General features: G+C 35.2%; 2 pseudogenes; both read left to right on the top strand.

Annotated features, from left to right (window-relative positions):
• The first annotated feature begins 2,550 nt into the window (after positions 1-2,550).
• LOC144364674 (importin subunit beta-1 pseudogene) lies at positions 2,551-3,642 on the top strand (annotated as a pseudogene).
• Positions 3,643-4,127: 485 nt separating this feature from the next.
• LOC101968749 (importin subunit beta-1-like) overlaps positions 4,128-23,046 on the top strand; it is a 64,416-nt pseudogene continuing 45,497 nt past the window's right edge.

The following is a 23,046-nucleotide window of genomic DNA, read 5'->3' as shown; positions in this document are numbered from 1 at the left end:
CTGCACCTTGAAATTGTTAGTCAGATACCTATCACTAGAACTTTGAACTGACCTCTTTGTCTAGAATTCTTTTCACCAGACATCTGCATGGTTAACTTCCTCAGCTCCTTCAAGATTGTGCACAGATATCACCTTCTCGATGAGGCCTAATCACAACCATTCTAATTATAAATTTCAACCACCTACCACTCCCTGACAACCTCAGTATTGTTACCCTACCCTATTTTCCCCAAGGCATTTATTACCTTATAACAGCTTGTTTAATTTCTTTACCATGATTATTGTCTGTTTCCTGCCTACTGCACCCCTAAGTAGTCTGTAAGTTTCATGAAGACAGAAATATCTTTGCCTGTTTTGTTCAATGTTGCATTCAATGTACCTAGGACAGTGCTTGACATATAGTAAGTGCTCAATTAATATTCGTTAAATGACTTCCAAATATCCCAACACACATTTGTGTAGTTGAAAAATACTTTTACACATTGTGTTTTGATGAAATATTACTTTATTTTGTTTGATATTTAATAAGTATGTTTTTACCATTTGGGGAAAAACATGTCAAAAATAGCAATGCAACTCATGATATTTGGATATTTGGGTGTTGGTTACATGTGAAATTAACCTTGGTACCTGGCAATTTATAATGATTTTTAGCTATAAATTATAAGTATTTGACTACTTTATTATGTCTTTGGGAGAGGTTTTGCCTGAGCATGTATGTATTGAAATACATATTATTTTATTAAAATTAATTTCCTTTCATTTACCTTTTATATTACTGTTAAGACATTATATTATTGCTTTTTTCTTTAATAGCATATATCAGTAGGTTTTAATATCCACAAATTTTATTTCAGAATTTTAAAGGAGGTTTTAGAATACTTATTACAATGGCAAGGAAGTCATTAATACTTCCTATGCACTTCATGTTTAGTTTGTGACTTTCCATAGATAGACACTGTATAAAAATATGGAGCAGAGAGCACAGATTAAATGCACTAATATTTCATAAGAGTCTAACTTGTGTAAAGTACTCACCAGCTCCACAAACTTTCTTGCCAAGGCTAGGAAACATAATTTGGTTGCTAAAGTAATAAGTAACCCTAACTTCTCTGCCATTATTAGCTATAGCCACAAATTGGACAGGTTTTGCAGAAAAACTTTGATCCTCTCTGCTTCTAAGTATAAACCTTCCAAATCATTTCTGTCTAAACTCAACAAAATATAAACCCAGGAGTGTCTACTTGCTGGTTCCCGGTACAAACCATGTTCCTAGTTCTATTGTCTGGAATCCATTCCCTGTCTAGGTTTGGATATGTAGGTATTGGGTACGTATGAATCTGTCAAAGCCTTCTTCCAGGATGTACCTTGGAGACATGTTTCCTGACTTTAACCTTTTGTCTATACTAGCGTTATCTGCCCCTTCCAGAATAAAGCTCTTGAACTATAGAGCATCTGTCCCTACCTGCCACATTATTTCTGTTCCTAGATAGTTGTACCACACTGATATATAAGAATGACTAGCCACTAAATTTTGACAGTTTGAAAGCAAACTAAAACTGCTTTATTTTTGCTCTTAAGATTCTTCTGCCCTTGTAACCTTGAACTTTATTTGAAGTGCACATTTACATGATACTTTAATGCACACAGTTACTACCCCTGTTTTTCTGATCCATACCAGATAAGTCTAAGACTTAAGTCAATCCTTTTCTTTGTGTGTATTGCAGATGACACTAGTAATAGTGGTATTGTACGTTTGTGCAATTCTGTCTGAAATGTCTAATGCATGGACCTTTAATAGCATAGAACAACAGTATTTTAGAGTTTCTGTCACATATCTGAAATTCAAAACACTTAATAATGAAAGTTTGTTTGTTTCACATAGTTTGACATGAAGAAACTTTGGGTAAATAGTAGGCTATAAGTTATTTTATGATGTAAGTTCCTTTAAAGAAATCATTGCAGTTATAGTATATCATCACCTACTTGGGCACTTAGCCAAGACAATATACTGAACACTGGTTTTCATGCATACTGTCCCACAAATAGCATAAGGCATTTTAATGACTCTAGTATTTGTGACTTACCTCTTAGTTTCTGTAATCTAAAATTTAACAAAGTTGTCCCTCCTTGCTAGCTCCCGTTCACTCTTTTCCTTCCATTTTTGGCCCTCCTCTCCAAACAAGCTCTAGCCATGTTCTCAGCTGTCCTTAACTTTCCTCCCTCATCTCCAACAGCAGAGCAATGGTCACAGTCCTCAGCAAAGTAGAAAGGAAGGTGGGAAGAAATAGAAATGACAAGGGATGATAGAGTACTACCAAGAATGAACAAATGAATGAACTTGGGGTGTCTCTGATCCTCTTTAGACTTTCCATTGCCACTTTTATTCCTAGTTATAGCTGTCATCTAAGATGCCAATTTTCATTAAAGAAGAAGCAACTGCTATTCCTTCACCTTGGAGCTCTTCAAAAGTAAAAACCATATCTTTATCTCTATTTGAACTACAAGTGGCATAGAATTTTGTGGAGTGAGGGGTGGTGGAACTTGCCAATGGTCCTTCTAGAATTCTATAGAGTGCCAGAAAATGCACAAAACAGCCAGAATGAAAGGGTTGCAGCTGATCTACAAGTCAAGAACTCTTTTAACATCTAAGGATACAAATATCAAGGGACAATATCAACAGAAAGGCTTGCCATTATGCTAAAGTTTGATGGAGAAGCTAAAAACAATTTTGTGAACTTCGAGCACAGAAACTTACCAGTTTAATTCTTCTTCACTATGATGTCTGATATTGTTTATAGAAAGATACCAGTGAACCAGTGGCCAAAACTAATTCTTCAGTTGGTAGCCAATGTCACAAACCCCAACAACCCAAAGCACATGAAAAGACTCGATGATGGGAATAATCTGATATATGTACCAGTATATTTACAGGAAGCAACTGTAGGATAAAGCCAATGAGATTCTGACTGTCATACTCCTAGAGAAGAGGGAAGAAGATTCTGATAGTAATGTGAAGTCAGTGGCTACAAAGGCACTCCTGAACTATTGTAGTTCACCAAAGCAAACTTTGACAAAGAATCTGAAAGGCAATTTATTTTGCAATAGTCTATGGAGCAACCTATTATCAAGATAACAAGGTATGAGTGGCTACATTACAGAATCTGGTGAAGAAAATGTCCCTAAATTATCAGTACATGGAGACACATATGAGTCTTACTCTTTTTGTGGTCACAATTGAAGTAATGAACAGTGACTTTGATGAAGTGGCCCTATAAGGAGTAAAATTCTGGTCCAATGTCTGTGATGAAAAAATAGATTTGACCATTAAAGCTTAATAGGCAGCAGAACAAAGAAAGCCCCTACAGCACACAGCAAGTTCCATGCCAAGGGAGCACTGCAGTTGGGTTCCAGTTCTCACACAGACACTAGCAAAGAATGATGAAAATGGTGATGCTCTTGGCTACCTGATGTGAAGATGACATTATCCCATGTATTCTTCTTTCTGTCAAAGAACATGCCTACAGCCATGATTAGTCATACCAGGATACCACTGTGATGGCTTTTGCCTGTATCTTTGGAGAACAGAAAGCTCCAACTCCTAGTTATATAGGCAATGCTTATCTTAATAGCATTAACTAAGTTTTCTGTGGAAGTTATTTGGGTATACAAGTATAAAGGGTAAAGACAGATTTTTTTCTTTCTATTTAATTCTAATTTATTATATATGACAGCAGAATACATTATAATTCATATTACACATATACAGCACAATTTTTCATATCTCTGCTTTTATATAAAGTATACTCACACCATTCATGTCTTCATATATATACTTAGGGTATTGAAATCCATCTCATTCCACCATCTTTTAAGATGGATGTCTTATCAACCTGTTCCATGAAGTTGTCATCAATGATGTCTACTTAGCTGCCCTGATATTGTCTGATAGAAGTCCTGAGTGCTGAACCCAGAATGGCTTCAAATGCATGCTGAACTTTTTCTAGTCTAGCTAAAGCTTCTTATGAACTTCATGAGTGATGATCAGGAAGAAATAGCTACTTACTGCTTATCCACATATGTTAGAAACTCATGGAGACCAAAGACAGGACTGCTGTCCAACGGAAATGAGAAGTGCTACATATGAAGCTTTGATGGAAATTCTGAAAAAAAAAATAATACTAAGTATTCAGTTCAAAATTGGAAGCTTTGGTGTAATTGTAAAAAAGTTTATCAAAATAAGTCACAAATAAAAGCACTTTTTATAAGTCCAATTCAATGACCTTTCAGTCTTTACTCTGCACAACTCTTCAAAATGTTCTCTGAAAAATACAGCATCAAGATGAGATCATCTCTCTGTTAAGGATTTTCCAAAGCACAGTTGCATCTGATGGAATGCAAGAGGATGCCCTGATGACAGTTAGTACATTGGAGGAAATGTAGGTTAGTGAATTCCTAAAGTACACAGAACTTCTAGACTCTTCCTGGGCACAGACATTTTATTGAAAAATTGAACTGAATGTCAGGTTTTATTGGGTTTAGTGGAAGACTATAAACCACTATAGGTTTAGTGGAAGACTGATGTCCCATCTTGAAATTCACTACCTTTCCTTTAGTTGATAGAGAACATGGAGAATGTGAATATCCAAAGGTTTGTAAAGCCAACAATTCTGTGTTTGGTGAAATTACCCTTGTTATTGGTGGTGAATTTAGTACCTAAAGGAAGTATTGAATATGTTTCAGCTAGCCTCCCATTTCCAGATGAACAAGTCAGATTTCAACATTATGTAATGAAGATAAGATAATGAGATAAACAAAGGCTACTGGGAAGTCTATAGGTAATTGTCCAAGGATCAAAGGGAGACTAAGACCATGTGTACCCACATATAGTTCTGATATAACCAAGAAAAAAATTTAGACTTTCTTTAACCACATTGCTAGATTGAAGGATCATATGGAAATCATAAGCAGTGGTGTAACATGGAGCATGGATGGGTGGGTTTGTTGTCTCACGAATTTCAAGAGTGAAATTCACAGACCCAAGATTAAGAGCAAAGTAACAGGATTTATTAGAATAAAAAAAAGGAAGGAAGGAAGGAAGGAAGGAAGGAAGGAAGGAAGGAAGGAAGGAAGGAAGGAAGGAAGGAAGGAACTTCCAAAACAGAAGGAGTCCCAGAAGAGGGTTGCCCATAGTGTCTGTTGTTTAGGAGTTTTTAAAGGCATATCAGATGGCCCAGCACAGGTGATTGGTGAAATGAGCGATGCTAGCATGTAACAACCAAGCTCTTTAAGCTCTGAGTATAATAAGCCAATCAGAAGTACATAATTTCAATCCTTTATTTACCTAATTAAGAGGATGGGTCCAAACTAATTAAGAGGATGTTTGGCAGGTCTGTTGGGGAGAGAAATTCATTCAAGTAAAAGTAGATTTGGTGGTCAGCCATTGCTACCGGTCGGGGTAGGTGTAAAAGTATGGGGGGTAGGAAAGACAGTGGAATGACATGAACATCATTACCCTAAGTACATGTATGAAGACATGAATGTTGTGACTCTACTTTGTGTACAACCAGAGATACGGAAAATTGTGCTCTATATGTGTAAAATGAATTATATTATAACAAATTAAAAAATAAATAAAATAAAATTTAAAAACCTTAAAAAGGAAAATTATACACAGGTGCTTGAGCCACAGTGAAATCTTACCACAGAAGAACAGCTGTTAGTAGCAAGACTGTTGGTTAGCTAAGTAAATACTGATGACTTCAAAGAACAACATTATCTTAGCCATCTTGAAAGAGAAAAAATGATTTACTTAATTGAGGAAAAAGAGAAGGAGGTCAAAAAGAAGGACAAGGAGGAGGAAGAGGAGAAAAGTAAAGGAGGAGAGGAAGGGTAATAAGAAAGAAAATACATAAAAGTTATATCTTCCCAAGGGGTGCTACAATTTGTTTTTTCCTATATTTCAGCTGATGCTGAGTGGAACAGCTTAATTTTCCAGAGAAGACAGGTTAGGTTTGGCAGTTGTGTTTTCTCATAAAAATCAGCCTGACCTATGATGCTGCTGATGATGAGAGAGCTTGGGTTTGTGTACCTTTATCACACACATGCATGCAGACCGAAAGGAGAATGAATACTTTAAAATCTGAGTGTAGGTAAATGTAGCTGTATCTACATTCTCAACTACAAATCACTGAAGTTTTTCTTTTTTCTTACCAAAAGCATGGGATGGAGCTAAATGTTGCATTTCATAAAACTAATTGAAGTTCTGTCTACAGATGGAGAACAGGAGATATAAAAGAAAAGATGCTTCTTAGGGTTTTGGTTGTGTGTTTTTCATTATTATCACTATTTTAGGGGGGAAAACTAACAAATGGTCAGAATAAAAGTCTAGGCTTTCCAAAAAAAATCTAAAGAAACCAAAATTTAAATGATCCAAATTGGCAGCAGCACAAAGAAAAAACTCTCTCTGGACTTGTATATGACAGTCTGAATATCCACATTAACCCCCCCCCCAAGAAAAAGTGATGCCAAGCAGTTTACCAAAGAATATATAATAAAGATAAATATAGCCAATATTTTTCCCCTTTCTTTTCTTTCTTTCTTTCTTCTTTTTTTTTTTTTTTTTTTTTTTGATGGTACTGGGGATTGAACTCAGGGCTGCTTTACCATTAAGCTGCATACCAGACCTTTTTTTTTTTTTTTTTTAATTTTGAGTCATGGTCTCACTAAGAGGCTTAGGACTTCGATACTCAGTCTGGCCTCCAATTTGTAATCTTTCTGCTTCAGTATCCCAAGTCATTGGGATTATAGATATATAATTACCTGGCAATACCGCAAATTTTAAGTGACTATTTTGCTGTAAAATGATGATGAACTTAATGAGCAAAAAAAAAAATCTAATAAAATAACCATATGTAAACTGATATTCTATTTTTTTATTTGCTTCCTTTCAATTTAGTATTGCTTTCTTACTACTTTTAAAAGTGAACTAATCATAAAAACAAACCAAAATATGTATATAAAGCATGTTTACATACAATCATAATTCTATTGATGAAAACAACACTTAAAAAGGTTTTTTTCTCTAGTATGTGTGTATATATATATATATATATAATATATATATATATATATATATATATAAAACATTCCACAAGAAATACAAATTTAGGTAAATATACAAATGTATTCTTCTCCAAAAGAAGGGGGGGAGCAATCTTGTCTATGCCGAAAATGAACTTCATCTAATAGTCTTTTATAATTACATTTGGCTACTGGCATAGTGTAATAAATATTCCCAAACTATATTTTAAAGGCCTATGCACCCATTTCAAGCCAAATGCTTCCAAACCAGCATATTTTTTTTCAAAGAAAAAAGGTTAGAAGTTTAGCTTGAATCAAGTCAAATACTGATAAAAGAAAATCTCTTTTGATGAGCAGGCCTCAAAAGCTTGTTGAAGGCTGCTGGTTCAACTAAGCATTGATTAAGCATGTGGATGCTTATCTGATGCTTATCCAAACTTATCTGAAATTGAACATCTTTGTTCTGAAAACTAAGCAAAAAATCTGACACTGATTTGGGTGCTTTGGTTCAGAACAGGTCACAAGTATCAAAACAACATCCTAACCAGGTTGTGAAAATATGGCTAGAACTAAAAGCAGGAGTATTAGAAATTAAAACTCAACATTTTTGAAATTTTATGCTGCAGTGAGTCTCAATAAGGTATTGGCTTATATAAATGTCAGTGAAGGAAGAAGGATGTGGTATGAAGTTGAAAACAAAATAGAAAATTGTCCCAAGTTTTTTTAAATCATGAGTTCATTTATTTTCAAATTTTAGATAACTGTTTTTAAATTGGAGATTGAACCCAGGGGCACTTAACCACTGAGCATGTGTCCAGCCCTATTTTGTATTATATTTAGAGACAAGGTCTCACTGAGTTGCTTAGCACCTCACTTTTGCTGAGGCTGGCTTTGAACTCACTATCCTCCTGTCTTAGCCTCCCAAGCCACTGGGATTACAGGCATGTGCCAAGGCTCCTGGCTAAAATTTTAGAGAACTGAAAGAGTATGGGATTCTCATGTTCATCAAAAGAAAATGAAAGAAAGACTTCCACTTCTGGGAAGATGAAGTAGATGTATTTTTCCCTATACCTCCTGCTAAATACAACTAATAAAACTTGGACATTGTATGCAAAACAGGTGGGAAATAAGCTGGATTGGTTAGGAACTTTAGGACCCATGGAAAGGAACCCCAGTCAGGTAGAAGGCCATTAGACAGAAGGTAAAGTGATGTATCAATCCTGGATTACAAGGGTAGCATGAGGAAGATCTTTTTAGTGATGGAATAGTTCTGTATCTTAATTATGTTGGTGGTTAAACAAACTACACATGTAAATAACTGACAGAAAACTACACATATTATTGTGCCAAAATCAGTTTTTGAATTTTAAAATTGTACAACACTTGCTTAGGATGTAGCCACTGGATGGAAACTGTATAAGGGAATATTAGACTTTTTTATACTATCTTTGCTACTTCTTGTGAATCAGTAAACACATTTCAAGATTTAAAAGTTAAAATAAAACTAATAGATTTAAATGTGAAAAACACCAATACAGGGTGAGCAACTGTAGACAACCACTTAAGAGGTAAGAGAACACCAACACTTATTGTTGTTTTTCTTCATAATAGTTGCCCTTCTGACTAGTGTGAGATGATATCTTAGAGTAGTTTTGATTTGCATTTCTCTAACTGCTAGTGATGATGAACATTTTTTCATATATTTGTTGTATATCCTCTTCTGAGAAGTGTCTCTTTGGTTCCTTGGCCCATTTATTCATTGGGTTATTTGTTTGTTTGTTTGTTGTTTTTTGTTTTGGTGTTTAGCCTTTTGAGTTGTTTATATACCCTAGAGATTAGTGCTCTATCTCATGTGTGAGGGGTACAAATTTGCTCCCAAGATGTAGGCTCTCTATTCACCTCACTGATTGTTTCTTTCGCTGAAAAGAAACTTTTTAGTTTGAATCCATCCCATTTATTGATTCTTGATTTTAGTTCTTGCTCTATAGGAGTCCTATTAAGGAAGTTGGGTCCTAATCCCACATGATGAAGATTAAGGCCTATTTTCTTCTATTAGATGGAAATTCTCTGGTTTAATTCCTAGGTTCTTGATCTACTTTGAGTTGAGTTTTGTGCATGGTGAGAGAAAGGGGTTTAAATTCATTTTGTTGCATATGGATTTCCAGTTTTTCCAGCACCATTTGTTGAAGAGGCTATCTTTTCTCCAATGCATGTTTTTTGCACCTTTGTCTAATATAACATCATTGTAATTTTTTGGGTTAGTCTCTGTGTTCTCTATTCTGTACCATTGATCTACAGTCTGTTTTGGTGCCAATACCATGCCATTTTTGTTATTGCTCTGTAGTATACTTTAAGGTCTGGTATAGTGGTGCTACCTGCTTCACTCTTCCTGCTAAGGATCACTTTAGCTATTCCGGGTCTCTTATTTTTCCAGATGAACTTCATGATTGTTTTTTCTATTTCTATGAGGAATGCTATTGGGATTTTGATCAGAATTGCATTAAATTTGTATAGTGCTTTTGGTAGTATAGTCATTTGATAATATTAATTCTGCCTATCCAAGAGCAAGGTAGATCTTTCCATCTTCTTAGGTCTTCTTTGGTTTCTTTATTTAGGATTCTGTAGTTTTCATTGAATAGATCTTTCATCTCTTTCATTAGGTTGATTCTCAAGGGTTTTATTTTTTTGAGGCTATTGTAAATGTGGTAGGTTTCCTATTGTTGGCAAGGATGTGGGGAAAAAGGTACACTCATACATTGGAAATTGGTGCAGCCAATATGGAAAGCAGTATGGAGATTCCTTGGAAAACTGGGAATGGAACCACTATTTGACCAAGCTATCCCTCTCCTCTGTCTATATTCAAAGGACTTAAAAACAGCATACTACAGGGTCAGAGCCACATCATTGTTTACAGCAGCACAATTTGCAGTAGCTAAACTGTGGAACCACCTAGATGCCCTTAGTAGATGAATGGATTTTTTAAAAAGTGGCATATATACACAATGGAATATTACTCAGAAATAAAAGAGAATAAAATCATGACATTTGCAGATAAATGGATGAAGTTGGAGAAGATAGTGTTAAATTATCCAATCCCTCCCAAAAAAACAAATGCTGAATGTTTTCTCTGATATAAGGGGGATGACTCATAGTGGGGTAGGGAGGGGGAGCATAGGAGGAATAGATGAATTCTAGATAGGGCAGAGGGGTGGGAGGGACAGGGAGGGGGCAGGGGATTAGCAAGGATGGTGGAATGTGATGGGAATCATTATTCAAAGTACATGTATGAAGACATGAATTGGTGTGAACATACTTTATATACAACCAGAGATATGAAAAATTATGCTGTATATGTGTAATAAAAATTTTAATGCATTCTGCTGTCATTTATTTTTTTAAAAATCAATGAAAAAAATTTTAAAAAGGTAAGAAAACTATATCTCCATATCTGTCTGTATCTCTCTATTTCTCCTTTTTTTAAGATGGGAACTGGAACTCCTGGGCTTAAGCAATCCACCTGCTTCAGTCTTCTGAGTAGCCAGGACTACAGTCTTCTCACTACTATGCACTTTTCCAGAGAACTTTTTTATCTAAATTTTCAGATTTATGCCCCATTTTATTCAAACAAAACTTCAAAATTATACTTTCATTTGAATACGTGGGTTTCTTCTTTTTTAAAAGTGTGGTGGTAGTATCATTTTGGCATCGTAAAAATGTAGAATAAAAACACAATGTCTTTTCATTTCTGATCTCACCTGATTGATATCTATCTAGGAAATATCTCAAAATCTGTGGCCTAAATTTATACCATTTTTCATTTGATCTTAATGTTTTGGGGGGAGGGGCAAGTATCCGCACTGAAAATGTAAACTTCATCATCCACAATGACCCAGGAATACATAAAATATCTCTTCTGTTATTTTTCTTGTGTGTAATCAATATAACCTCTACTAGAATACTACTAGATTGGTTTTATTCTAAGAACACATGTTCAGGAAAGTGTATTGTATCATCTAAAAACAGTATCAGAGACCTTAAAGCACAAGAGCTTAAAGATTTTTTAAAAATTTTCTATCATATCAAAGATGTTCCAAATTAGACAATTTAGAAATGGTAACAATAACTCCAAGCTCACGAACGATGAACTTTTATGGTTCATCTTATGGTCCATCTTCCTTCCACACTCATCATTCAATATGGTTACTTGGGCCCTGGTCATCGTGTCCATGTTATCAACAGGAAGCAAGAAACAGTAAGAGAAAAGAGTACATACACCAAATACTATCTCTTTCTTAAGGAAAGTTCCTGGAAATCCCATCCTATCTCTCACTTATATCCTTTAGGCCATCCAGAGTAAAATGGGTTCTATTATTTTTTTGAGAGAGAGAGAGAGAGAGAAAGAGAGAATTTTTAATATTTATTTTTTAGTTTTCGGCGGACATAACATCTTCGTTTGTATGTGGTGTATATCAAACCCGGGCTGCACGCATGCCAGGCGAAGGAGCTACAGCTTGAGCCACATCCCCAGCCCAAATGGATGGGTTCTATTATTAACTAAGAAATAGAGAATGAGTATTAGTTAGGTGGCTAGTACTCTCTGATAAATATAAAAAGAAGTATAGCCAGAATCAAGGATCATAAGTAGGCCCAAAGAAGAGCTTGTCAGGTCACACATTTCCTAAACCCAGTAAAATGCTACCTTTGGCAATAAAGAGAACAGGCCATCTTAGAATTAAGAGTTCAAAAGACAAAATAAATGGTGATGCCCTGGTAAACATGGTTATAGGACTGGATCAACAAAATGCTGCAAGGATTGCAGATTGTCAGGTACCAAACTTAAAGGGAAAGTGAAGACTGAATTACAACTATTAATACTGTCTAAACAGGGCTAGGGATGTGGCTCAAATACAGAGTTTTATATTATACTGATGGTAATTAGTAAATCAGTTAATTCTACTATAAAAGTCAAAAGACAAAAGTATAACAAAAAATAACAAAACCATGCAAATGCTTACACAATATAAATGGATGCAAATTTTGACATCATTTGCAATATATTGGTGGGAGAGTAATTAATTTATGGAGTCTTTAAGATTGAGGGCTGGGGATGTGGCTCAGGCCGTAGCGTGCTCGCCTGGTATGCGCGTGGCCTGGGTTTGGTCCTCAGCACCACATACAAACAAACATGTTGTGTCCGCCGAAAAAACTAAAAAATAAATATTAAAATTCTCTCTCTCTCTCTCTCTCTCTCTCTCTCTCTCTCTCAAAATACTCTTTAAACATATTTGTAATTTAGATCTGGACCAACTAAAGTGGTTAACCTAGCAAATTAAATAGTTTAATTTGTAGGTCACTATTTCTATAATATATAGCAGGATAGTATCACTACCAGAAAGTATATTGAGGAGATTTTCTCTAAACTTGTGAGAAAGCCTGTTCATTTTTAAATAAGCATTTCTGTAAAAATAAGCTAAAATGCCATTATCATTGTCTTTTGCAGATGAAGAATCTGAGGCTCAATGAAATTATGACACTTGTGAAAATTTACCTAGAAATAGCAGTCTAGATTCTTTGTCACCAGAATTCTGAACTACTATCTATTGGACAAATTGTGTTACCTTAGAAAATATTTGAGTTGCATTCATGTTTGTGTGTGTGATATATATATATGTGTGTGTGTGTGTGTGTGTGTGTGTGTGTGTGTGTTTATAACTTGATTTTGTTTATTTTTTTTATGCAGTACTGATGATCGAACCCAGTGACTTACCCATGCCAGGCAAGCACTCTACCACTGAGCTACAGCCCCAGCCCCTTGAGTTGCATTTTTAATCTAGATGTAAAATAAAAATCTACTGCTCCTTTGCAGGAGCAAATTATTTTATTTTCCAGCCAGTTCAGAGAGCTAATATTATCAAGGCTATTGGAAAATACGTTTTCTGGAAAATACCGTGTGGTTACCTGGGAGAACAGAGACTGCCAGTGCATTGGAGGTTTCATAGGCAGCTGAGGCCACCTCCAAGGGATCCATCTTACTCTCCAGAGAGGAAGAGCCCAGCTGCATCTCTCCTCCAGCATTTTGTCCAGCTGCTCCAAAGTGCTTTGCTTGCAGGGTAGCCATGGCCAGTTCTTTCTGCTGAAGATAAAGGATTCTGATTATGGCAAGTATTCATGCTGCAAACTATACCTCTTTGCAGTCGCTTGTTTGTTTTATTTAAAACCATTTTGACAGTGCTCTGCTTTCTCTGCTTCTATAAATAATCAGCCTTAATGATAAAGTATAACCTGTACATTCAAATGTGCATTTACTTCTATACATCTTTGCACCCTGAATAGGCATAGCTACAAAGACATCAGTTTTGAATATGAGCATATGGTTCTGAGAACTTCATATTTAAAATCTGCAATTCAAGTTAGGAATTGAACATAATGTTTTCATTAACACTGATCATACATAAAACTGCTTCTTAAAAAAAATAAAACCTGGACTTGAGCTGTGAGGTTGGAGCTTTGAAGCTACTTAGGATTGAATTTTTATGTTGAAAAAAAATTATGTCTGACAGCAAGATAAAGCATGCATAAAATATTGTCAAAATTTCACAATGCTTCTGTGTAGTCACTAAAAGAATCTTGTAGGTAAATATTTCTCCATTTCCAACAAGCAACTTTCAGTTCCGTGCAAGTTCTCTATCATTGATTTTTGTACTCCTTATTTTTCTGCATAGTGTGTATATGTCCTCTGTGCTGGTCATTAGCTTCTCCAATTCCCCCTCAGAGCCCATTTTGGTGAATATGTCAGAAAAAGACTGCAGAGAGACACAGGAGTCACACATAATTACACATTACTCTAGAGTGACTTGGAACCCTATGGAACACCTGGTTGTGCACACAAAGAACTGAAATACAGTCATTTGAAAGATCTTTTATTTAAATGTCTTTCTAACAAAAGATGCTAGATACTCTGAGTCTTACTTTCTCCAAACGGAAGCATTCAATTTATCCACTAATGGTGAGCCTAGGGAGTTGCAGTCCAACTTCCTCCCACTGTGCCCAAACTGTTCTTAACAGACCATCTCTTTGAGTAAAGAGAGGAGTTCAGGCGTCATGCAGAATAAATTCTTGCCTTAATTTAAAAGCCTTATAAGAAATGGAAGATCCATGGTGAGACTCTGGAGAACTCCCTGTGGAGACTTCCTCTTCTTACTGCATGACAGAAGTAAGTAGCTCGTGGAGAAAGGGAATGATAAGGCCAAAGGGCATGTACACTAGACTGAATTCCTGGAAATCTGTATTATCTTTCACTCCTGGAGAGTGGGATCTTTCTATGGCTACCACAGATAACACTCTCCACTGCCTCCCAGTTGCCCCTGGCACTTCACATTATGTAATCCATCTTCCAATTTGCCTCCTCCCTCAGGTTTCACTGCCTAATTGTTCTGTTGAGTTTCTTGTCTGACCCATAGTAATGATCCATAACAGAAATCTCAATAAAACAAAGTCATAATGAAAACGAGTAAGTCACTTGACAAAACTGGAAAATCTTTAATTACATAGGAATAGGCATGGGAAACTTCCAAATGCACCCCTGAAAAAACTCTGCAAATCATAATGCCATTGATACCTTTGTCTTTATTTATCTATTTATTCTGGGTTCATCTTTATAGGTAGAAAAAAAGGAAAGAAAGAAAAAGAAAGAAAGAAAGAGAGAGAGAGAGGGAGGGAGGGAGGGAGGGAGGGAAGGAGGAAGGAAGGGAAAGGAAAGGAAAAAAACAAAAGTGAGAGTTTCCATGGGTAAAGCAATGTTTTAACTTGGAATCACATTTGACACAGTCATCAAAATTAAAGAGAAAGATTTTGGAGGTATTGAAAATTGGTAGTCTGAGAGATGATTTTTGTGTGGACATTTTTTGTTTGTTTTTGAAGCAGGTAGCTATGGGTTTTGTTTAGTTTCATTATATTTTAATGTGATTGATTTTTGGTAGAGAATACATTCTCCAGTTTTCCTCAAGTAGCGACTCTCCCTATTGTCTTCCACCTGGCAGCATCACACACTTACCTGCCTGGAACCAGACAGCCTAGGCATTTATTGCTTTTGGCCTAGAGAATGTTAATGCTCAGAGACACATTAAAGATTATCTCATCTCATTTCCAAAATTGTTTTCTATAACCCACTCTTCCAACTCTATGCACTGTTGCTTGTCATAAAAAGAACCATATTTTGAACTGCTCTTCTCTCACGGCAGTCAGTACATTTCTGATGTTCCAGGTCATAGCAAGTTCACCAATTTGACAGCTCATGCGTTTTAAGAATGCTTGCTTTCCTGTCTGTGGCAGAATAACCTCTGTGTACTGTGATAACCTCCACAAGAACAAATTTCTATACCAAGTCCAATGGTAGTGTAGTGACTCCATATACGTGCTACAGACAGAAATTGAAGTTTCTGAATATGATCTGTGGTTAAAGGCTTCAAAGCTGAGTTGGAACACCTTAGCATAGACATGTAATTACATCACTCACAGGCAGAACTCATTCTTATGCCTGGTTTTACAATGAATTGACCAGTGTCCTTTGAGCTTGCTGTTATTGTTGCTTTTGTGTAAAGGTTCAAAATCCAGCAGGGTCACAAACAGAAGCATCTCAACAGTGAGTAGAATCCACTGGAAAGCAGGGAAATTGCATTTCTCTTGCAGGTGCACACTTGGATGGCTTTTCGCCTATACATCTGCCAAGAATTTCTTATTGCTACTAAGGAGAAAAAAGGGAGGCCATTTGGCATAAGAAATGCTTTTCCTTCTGATTTTGTCTTAAAACCCCTTCAACTGAGAAGAAGGTGAGAGAAGCCATATGCTGCTTATATCATACACTAGCTTGCTGTGCCACACTTACAGAAGTGTTGTAGTGTGAGAAAAGTCTCTTGAGCACATGGGAAATACAGTTGCAAAGAGTTGGAAACTCCTAGCTCAGCAAATGCATTGGAAATCTGATAACTATTAGAAACATATTTTGGAGTCCTGACTTTCCTTAAATTACAGTAAAACAAATAGCAGAATCCCAACTTGGTGTCACATGAAGTTCTTCTTTACATTAAATGGGTAATCAAGTAGGGTCCATGTCAGGAAGGATCATCAACCTGACTCTCTTGGTGGATGGATCTCTTGGTGGATGCAGTGAATGAGACACCACGACTGCATGGAAGAGAGGCTTATCTACTGATGTTGGGACCACCTCCATGTGGATTCCCCCCAGTCTCTCTTCTCTGTGTGTCCATGCTTTGCATGTGTGTATTGTTAAATCCCAAACCTCAGAGATTGGTAGCTGGCTGGACATACTCTCTAATTCCTGAAGTGTTGCATCAAACTTCAGAGACAAATAGCCCCCATGTCATTACTGGTTTCTCTCTTTTTTTTTTTTCAAAAAGATTTGGAAACCACTACTTGAGGATGGAAAGGGAGCAATAGGACAAGAATTATTATTCTTGCTTCCAACATAAGTGCTGATGTACATGATGTTGCCAACAGAATTATTTTTTTTTAATTTTTAGCATCGATGGACTTTTATTTTATTCATATATTTGTATGTGGTGCTGAGAATCGAACCCAGTGCCTCACACATGCTAGGCATGTGCTCTACCACTGAGCCACCACTCCAGCCCCCCAACAGAATTATTAAAATCATTTGCCATTTAGTAGAATAAGCATGCTTAGCTGCTTACATGTTAAAAAAAATATATAACTCAATAGTAAACATCTCTTCCATTTAGATTTCAAAACAAAATTTTCTGGGTTTTAAAGCTTTTTCCTTTTACACCTTGCACACAGGAAGTAGATACAGCTGTGTGAAAACTACAGCCAAGAATGACAAAATTTAAAGCTGATAGTTTTACAGAAAACTAAAACGAGTTTCAGTCTATTAAGTATGTGCATGTGCATAAACAAACATACATACCTACTACTTCTAATAAAAATAGTGCCCTGGGAAATTTTTTTTGCCTTTAAATATGTTGTTGTGAAGCCATATTACCAATACCCCCCCCAAAAAAGCTATTTGGTATCAGATTAAAGTATCCATACTTCCAGCCAATGATTCTCAGATCAATTTAATCTGATTATAGTCACAGTAACCTCAACAACTTTCTGCCCTTCTTTTGACATTCAATATTTCTTTATTTTAATCCAGCAGTTATATATTGTGTGCCTATATGGTATAAGGAAGTGAATTGCAAAATGTGAGCAAGAGAAAATAAAAAATAGATAAGCTACTCCTCTTAAGGAATTTATGACCTGAAAAGGAAATAAAGTAACTACAAATGACCACTTACATTTTATCTGCTATTCTTTTTTTAATTTTTTTAAGTTGTATATGGACACAATACCATTTGTTTATTTATCATCTATTTATTTTTATGTGGTGCTGACCCAGTGCCTCACACATGCTAGGCAGGTGCTCTATCTACCTCTTAGCTATAGCCCCAGCCCCTTTTCTGCTATTCTTACTAACATGAATAGTTCCTTGAGAATAGGGCCACTCCTTAATCCCCAACTTTAAAAAAAACAATATCATGTGAAGTTATGTCAATGACCATGAGTACCTGGATCCTATTTGTGACCTTCCATTTCTCAAATCATAGGCATCTGGTTTGCCCAGTACTTGGGATATGGAAAATGATAAAAGAACTTTCCTATGTTGTTTCCCTGATTCTACCCTCAATTATTACCTTATTATGAGTCTACTAACATTTATAATCTAAAATGATTAATGAAGAGTATCACTCTGATAGACTTTCTCCATGAAAGCAAAGATCATGTCTGTCTTGTTCATCATGATTTTTCTGGCACCCACTCATCTCAAATCCTCTAACATAATAGGTACTGAATAAATATTTGTTGAATATTGAAGGAATAAATGAATAATATAAAGTTAAAATACAAGCTTTGATAAAAGTATCTCTCTTTGAGCACCAAGTTTCAGATACTCCAAGCAAAATTTCCTTTATATCCAATTAGTAAGAAGATGCAATTACAATAAGTATGCTCTGTATAGTAGTTGTTGCCATGATTTGTTTCAATAAAATAAATGACCGGATGAACTATACAAACCATTTGCAACCCCATGATTCCATGATCCTATGGGATATGAAAAGTTGCAGCTTGCCATCAATTAGCTTTTTAAAGGTGGAAAATGTGAATGAAGTAGAAGGATCACATAATATTCCAAAAGTAGTATTAATTAACAAGAGCCTAGCTGTCAAGCAGATGTGACAAGTTGTAGAACTGCTGCATCAATTTACACAAAGTAGAGGGTCTCTCCAGAATTAACCACAAAGTATAACAGTTCAACTTGAAATCTAGAAGGAAAGAATGAGGAGGGAAATGATGTTTTATTGAGTTGTGGTCCTGACTGGAGCTCACAAATTGCTGGTGTTATAAATTTAATGTCCTCTCCTTAAAGGAGAAGAAGAAAAAGTTTAAGGAATAGCTCCCCATGGCACATGTAATTAGGAACGATGAAAGTTCATAGAAAGCATGAAGGAAAAAATAGATGTGTCAATCAATAGAATGTTATTTTCTCTGTGCCCCACCCCTTGCATGGGGATTAAATCCAGGACCTTAGGCACAGTAGGCAAGCACTGTACCACTGAGCCACATCCCCAACCCTTATTTTCTTGACTATGTAAGTAACAGGGCTCATCTTTGGAAAATCTAAGGGAATTTTTAAAAATTTGTTTAGTTGTTGATGGATCTTTATTTTTTTTTAATTTATTTTTAATGTGGTGCTGAGAATCAAACCCAGTGCCTCACACATGTGAGGCAAGCACTCTACCCCTGTGCCACAACCCCAGCCCTTGAGGGAAAATATTTTAAAAGATGTTTTCTAATCTGATTAAGAAAGCTTTAAACTTTTATACATGGTGGTGCACTCCTGTAATCCCAGCAACTCAGGAGACTGAGGCAGGAGGATCACAACTTCAAGGCCAGCCTGGCCAACTTAGCTAGATTCTGTCTCAATATAAAAAATAAAATAAAATAAAAAATGAAAACAGGACTGGAGATGTAATTCAGCAGTTCAATCCCCAGTACTCAAAGAAAAAGCAAGCAAGCAAGCTTTGAAATGAAACTATAAAATAAAGAAAAAATGCTTTTAAATAATTGTGTCTCTGATTCTTATATATGAAAGTACTTAAGAAAAAGCAGGAAAAGCTTTTGAAAAAGGATCTCAGTACATTTTGTGAAGAGATAATAGGAGAAATATTTGGGAGGCATAGTTTTAGCCTCAGATGTATTATACCAATGGCCAAATTATAATTAGTGAAAGCAGTTTGAAATTCTCACAATGCAGAGATTAGAGTGGAGGGTCACTGAGGCTTAAAGATAGTACTCAGTGAAAAAATTGCAACTAATAGTAATAATCTGTTCAAAAGTAAATTTAACAGGAGAGAGAACATTAGATGTTACAAAGATATAAAGTGGGAAAATCCATGAATCTAGAGACAGAAGCATGGTGTAGAATCCCATATGACTTGTTTGGCTTCTTGAAAGGTATTGATGATACTTTCAATGATTTTCACAAAATTGGTGCATTGGCAAAATAACCTTGATGGAGACTTAAATTTAAAAGAATATATCCAAAGTCTCAGAGTTATGAAATCAGAGTATATGATACATTTTTTACTTGTCCAGCTATTTCACTTCACAGGTGCTTAAGAAGCAATGAAGGAAAGTATTTCTATAGAATTAGGTTTGTCAAGAATATGCACAGCATGCACAGATAGTATTTTGATTTCAGCAAAATATGTAGCAAAATGCCCCATGATTATATTATGGATAAGATTCTAAAATATGAATATGCATCATGTTATCCATAGTTTCTGAGAATAGGGGGAAATACAGTAAACAAAAGTGTGTTATATTGATTCAAGACAATATTTATTTCTTGGAGCAGAACCCATGAGTCATAGAAATTCAGAAACACTTAAAAGCATAAACAGATAAATAACATTTATCCCCAGAAACTAAAACATAACTGGCATAGTGACTACTTCAGCCTAATATGTCTCCCCGAAAAAACAGAGCTCAATATATTAACTCAAAAAGAAGGAATATAAAGTTTGGGCAATTAAAACCCAGAAACAAATAGCAAGCTAGAAAGATGTCATATATACATAGAATTTTATGGATGGATCCTCTCTTAATAACCTCTTATTAGTCAAAGAGCTTTAAAGACAAGCAACTGGACTAACTCCTCAGGGGAAGGAGGGATGTTTTTATCCTTTATGTGGTCACTTGTGAAATTATGAACTTACTATTGACTGAATACAAAGATAATTCTGGCAACTGCCTGCACTAACTACCAGTGGGATACTAACTGCAGAGCAAAAAAGGAGGATAGTTTTAAGAGAATTTATCAACATAATTATAGGAGAATACTTTCATTAAAAAATAAATTGGTATAATTAGAATAGAATCATAATTCTTTCAGAAGTGCTTCTATGTACACTCTATCTTTGTTACTTTTAACGATTTGACATTCAGTTAAAATTAAGTGCTTCTTCCAGAGTGAGGAAAAATTCTGATTTACTGTTCTATTCAATTCTTAGTGTAATGGGAAATGATGCAGAATTAGTTACTTTTAGCAAGAGACTATCTCTCTTAACCTTCTTGAATTTTAGCCACTCTCTGCAACTAAAGTGAGAAGAAAGAGTTGACTTGTCAAAGTATAAGCACGAATGTATTTCCTGTAGGACAAAGATACACTAAAAATTAAAATGGGAAGAATCAAGAGTTGAAGAATTATAAAAACCTAATGGAATTTGTCAGTTATAATAAAAGTACATTTGAAGCTCCTTTTGTTTAACACCCAGATACATCTCAATCCCCAAATATTATTTTGTGAAGACATTAAATGGAAGTACAAAGAGATAATTTTCATTATTGTGCTTTGAAACCCTTCAAAATAAATTAAGACCCGATATGCACATTATCATAATTGGCTTATACATGTCCATATTACAAGGACATGAAAAGAAGCTATAAGGAGCCATGATACCCACAATATATAAAAACTGGAGGTTAGAATTTCTAAAGTATGTTCACACCAATTCATGTCTTCATACATGTACTTTGGATAATGATGTCCATCACATTCCTCCATCATTGCTAACCTCTTGCAAAAATAAAAGAGTACAAAACTTCAATATTTTCAATGAGTCCGTGCTGTCTGACAAAAAACTTTCTCTTCCCAGAACAATTCCGTATTGTTCAATTTCCCTCTCCTTTTTCCAAATTCCTTAACTACATTTCCTTTATTATATCTTCCATACATAAGTAAATTTCTTCCATGAGTTAAATTCCCTTTACCTTGATATTTAAGCCTTCAAAACATGAAAAAAATATGAATCATTAAGAATAATTAATATGGTTGCACCAGTCCAAAAAAATTCAGGAATATCAAAATTAATGAGACTTTGCTCTCATTTGGTTCCCTGCTCCCCCGGACATGGCATTCAATTTTGTGGCACATTGAACACCACTACAGCCATTGCTGGACCCAAGTAGTATATCTGAAAACATTAGTGAGCTACAAAAGAACTACAACTATGGCCAAAATTGCACAATACAAGAGGAAACACATGGATCTTTTCCATGGGACCTTACAGGTCCTAATCAAACAGGAAATTCAAAGGAAAAGTGGTTATGCCATCCAAGCTGATGAAGAGCAGCTGTGGGTTCAGCAAAGTACAATTCAGTGTGAACTAAATGTACTTACTCAGTTCTAAGGCCGACTAAATGAACTGATGTCCTAAATCAGGATACAAAATAATTTTGGAGCAGTCAAATCTGAAGAAAGATATTATGTAGATACAGATCTATTGAGAGAAATTAAGCAGCATTTGAAACAAAAGCAGGAAGGCCTTAGTCACATGATTAACATCATAAAAGATGATCTAGAAGATATTAAGTTGGTAGAATGTAGATTGAATGAAGCCATCCACGTCAGAGGTGACGTCTTTAGTTGACAGTTCACAAACTTGTGTTGGTGGTTTATGAAATATATCCTCTTAACTTAGCTCATCAGGCCTTCCTTAAAAGAATGAAACTGACTGACCACGTGGAGAAAAAATAAAATGATCCTCTCCTAGCTTGGACTTTTTAAGTTACTGACAAATCTGAAATAAAATAGCCAACTTATAACTCTTTAAGATAACCTTCAAAAGATTTACATCTAAAAGCTGTATTTACTTTAAAAAGAGACGTACATATAATAATCAAAAGTATATGTATTATTGTACATTTTCACAACAGTATTTTCTTAACTATAATCAGTGTTTAATGATTATTCTTCATTTGGCTTTCCATAGCAAGTAAATATATGCCTGCTTTGCACATAATTACTGGGCTGTTGGAGATTTATACTTCAGAGTATAAATGTACATCAGTTTTTATATCTGTGAATTCATTTGTGGGAGGAGTAGAGAAAAACTCAAAAGGATTTAATGGTTAATTTGGTTTTCTTTGTGTTCTACAAAGATTTGAAAGTATATTTTATATTATTTTACTTTTTAGAATTTACAGACACACCTAAGCAATTAGGACATAACAAAACTACCATTTTTTGCAAACTTTTTTTATTTTAAAAAACGTTTTTATTTCTAAAAAAATGAAAACTTTCAAATAAATTCTTAATTTATAATTTAAAAAAATAATAAAGGATACAAAGTAGGAGACAACACTTTTTAATATTTAAAATGCTTGACAAGTAATACATTATGTGTATTCACCTCTTCCTATTTTGCAGATGGAAAAGTTGACATGCTGCTAGAAAAAGATGCTTACCCAAGGTCATACAACAGAGTTGTACTTTTTAAATTGTGTCATGGTTGGCTTTGGTAACTTGTAATACTTCAGATTTGAGAAGATGCCTCAGGAAAGCTTTGATAACAGTAATACCACATAAGTACAGGATAAGTG

This window comes from Ictidomys tridecemlineatus, chromosome X (assembly GCF_052094955.1).
Source record: "Ictidomys tridecemlineatus isolate mIctTri1 chromosome X, mIctTri1.hap1, whole genome shotgun sequence".
Lineage (NCBI taxonomy): Eukaryota > Metazoa > Chordata > Mammalia > Rodentia > Sciuridae > Ictidomys > Ictidomys tridecemlineatus.
Note: the sequence above shows the minus strand (reverse complement) of the source record. Positions and strands in the feature narration are given on the sequence as shown.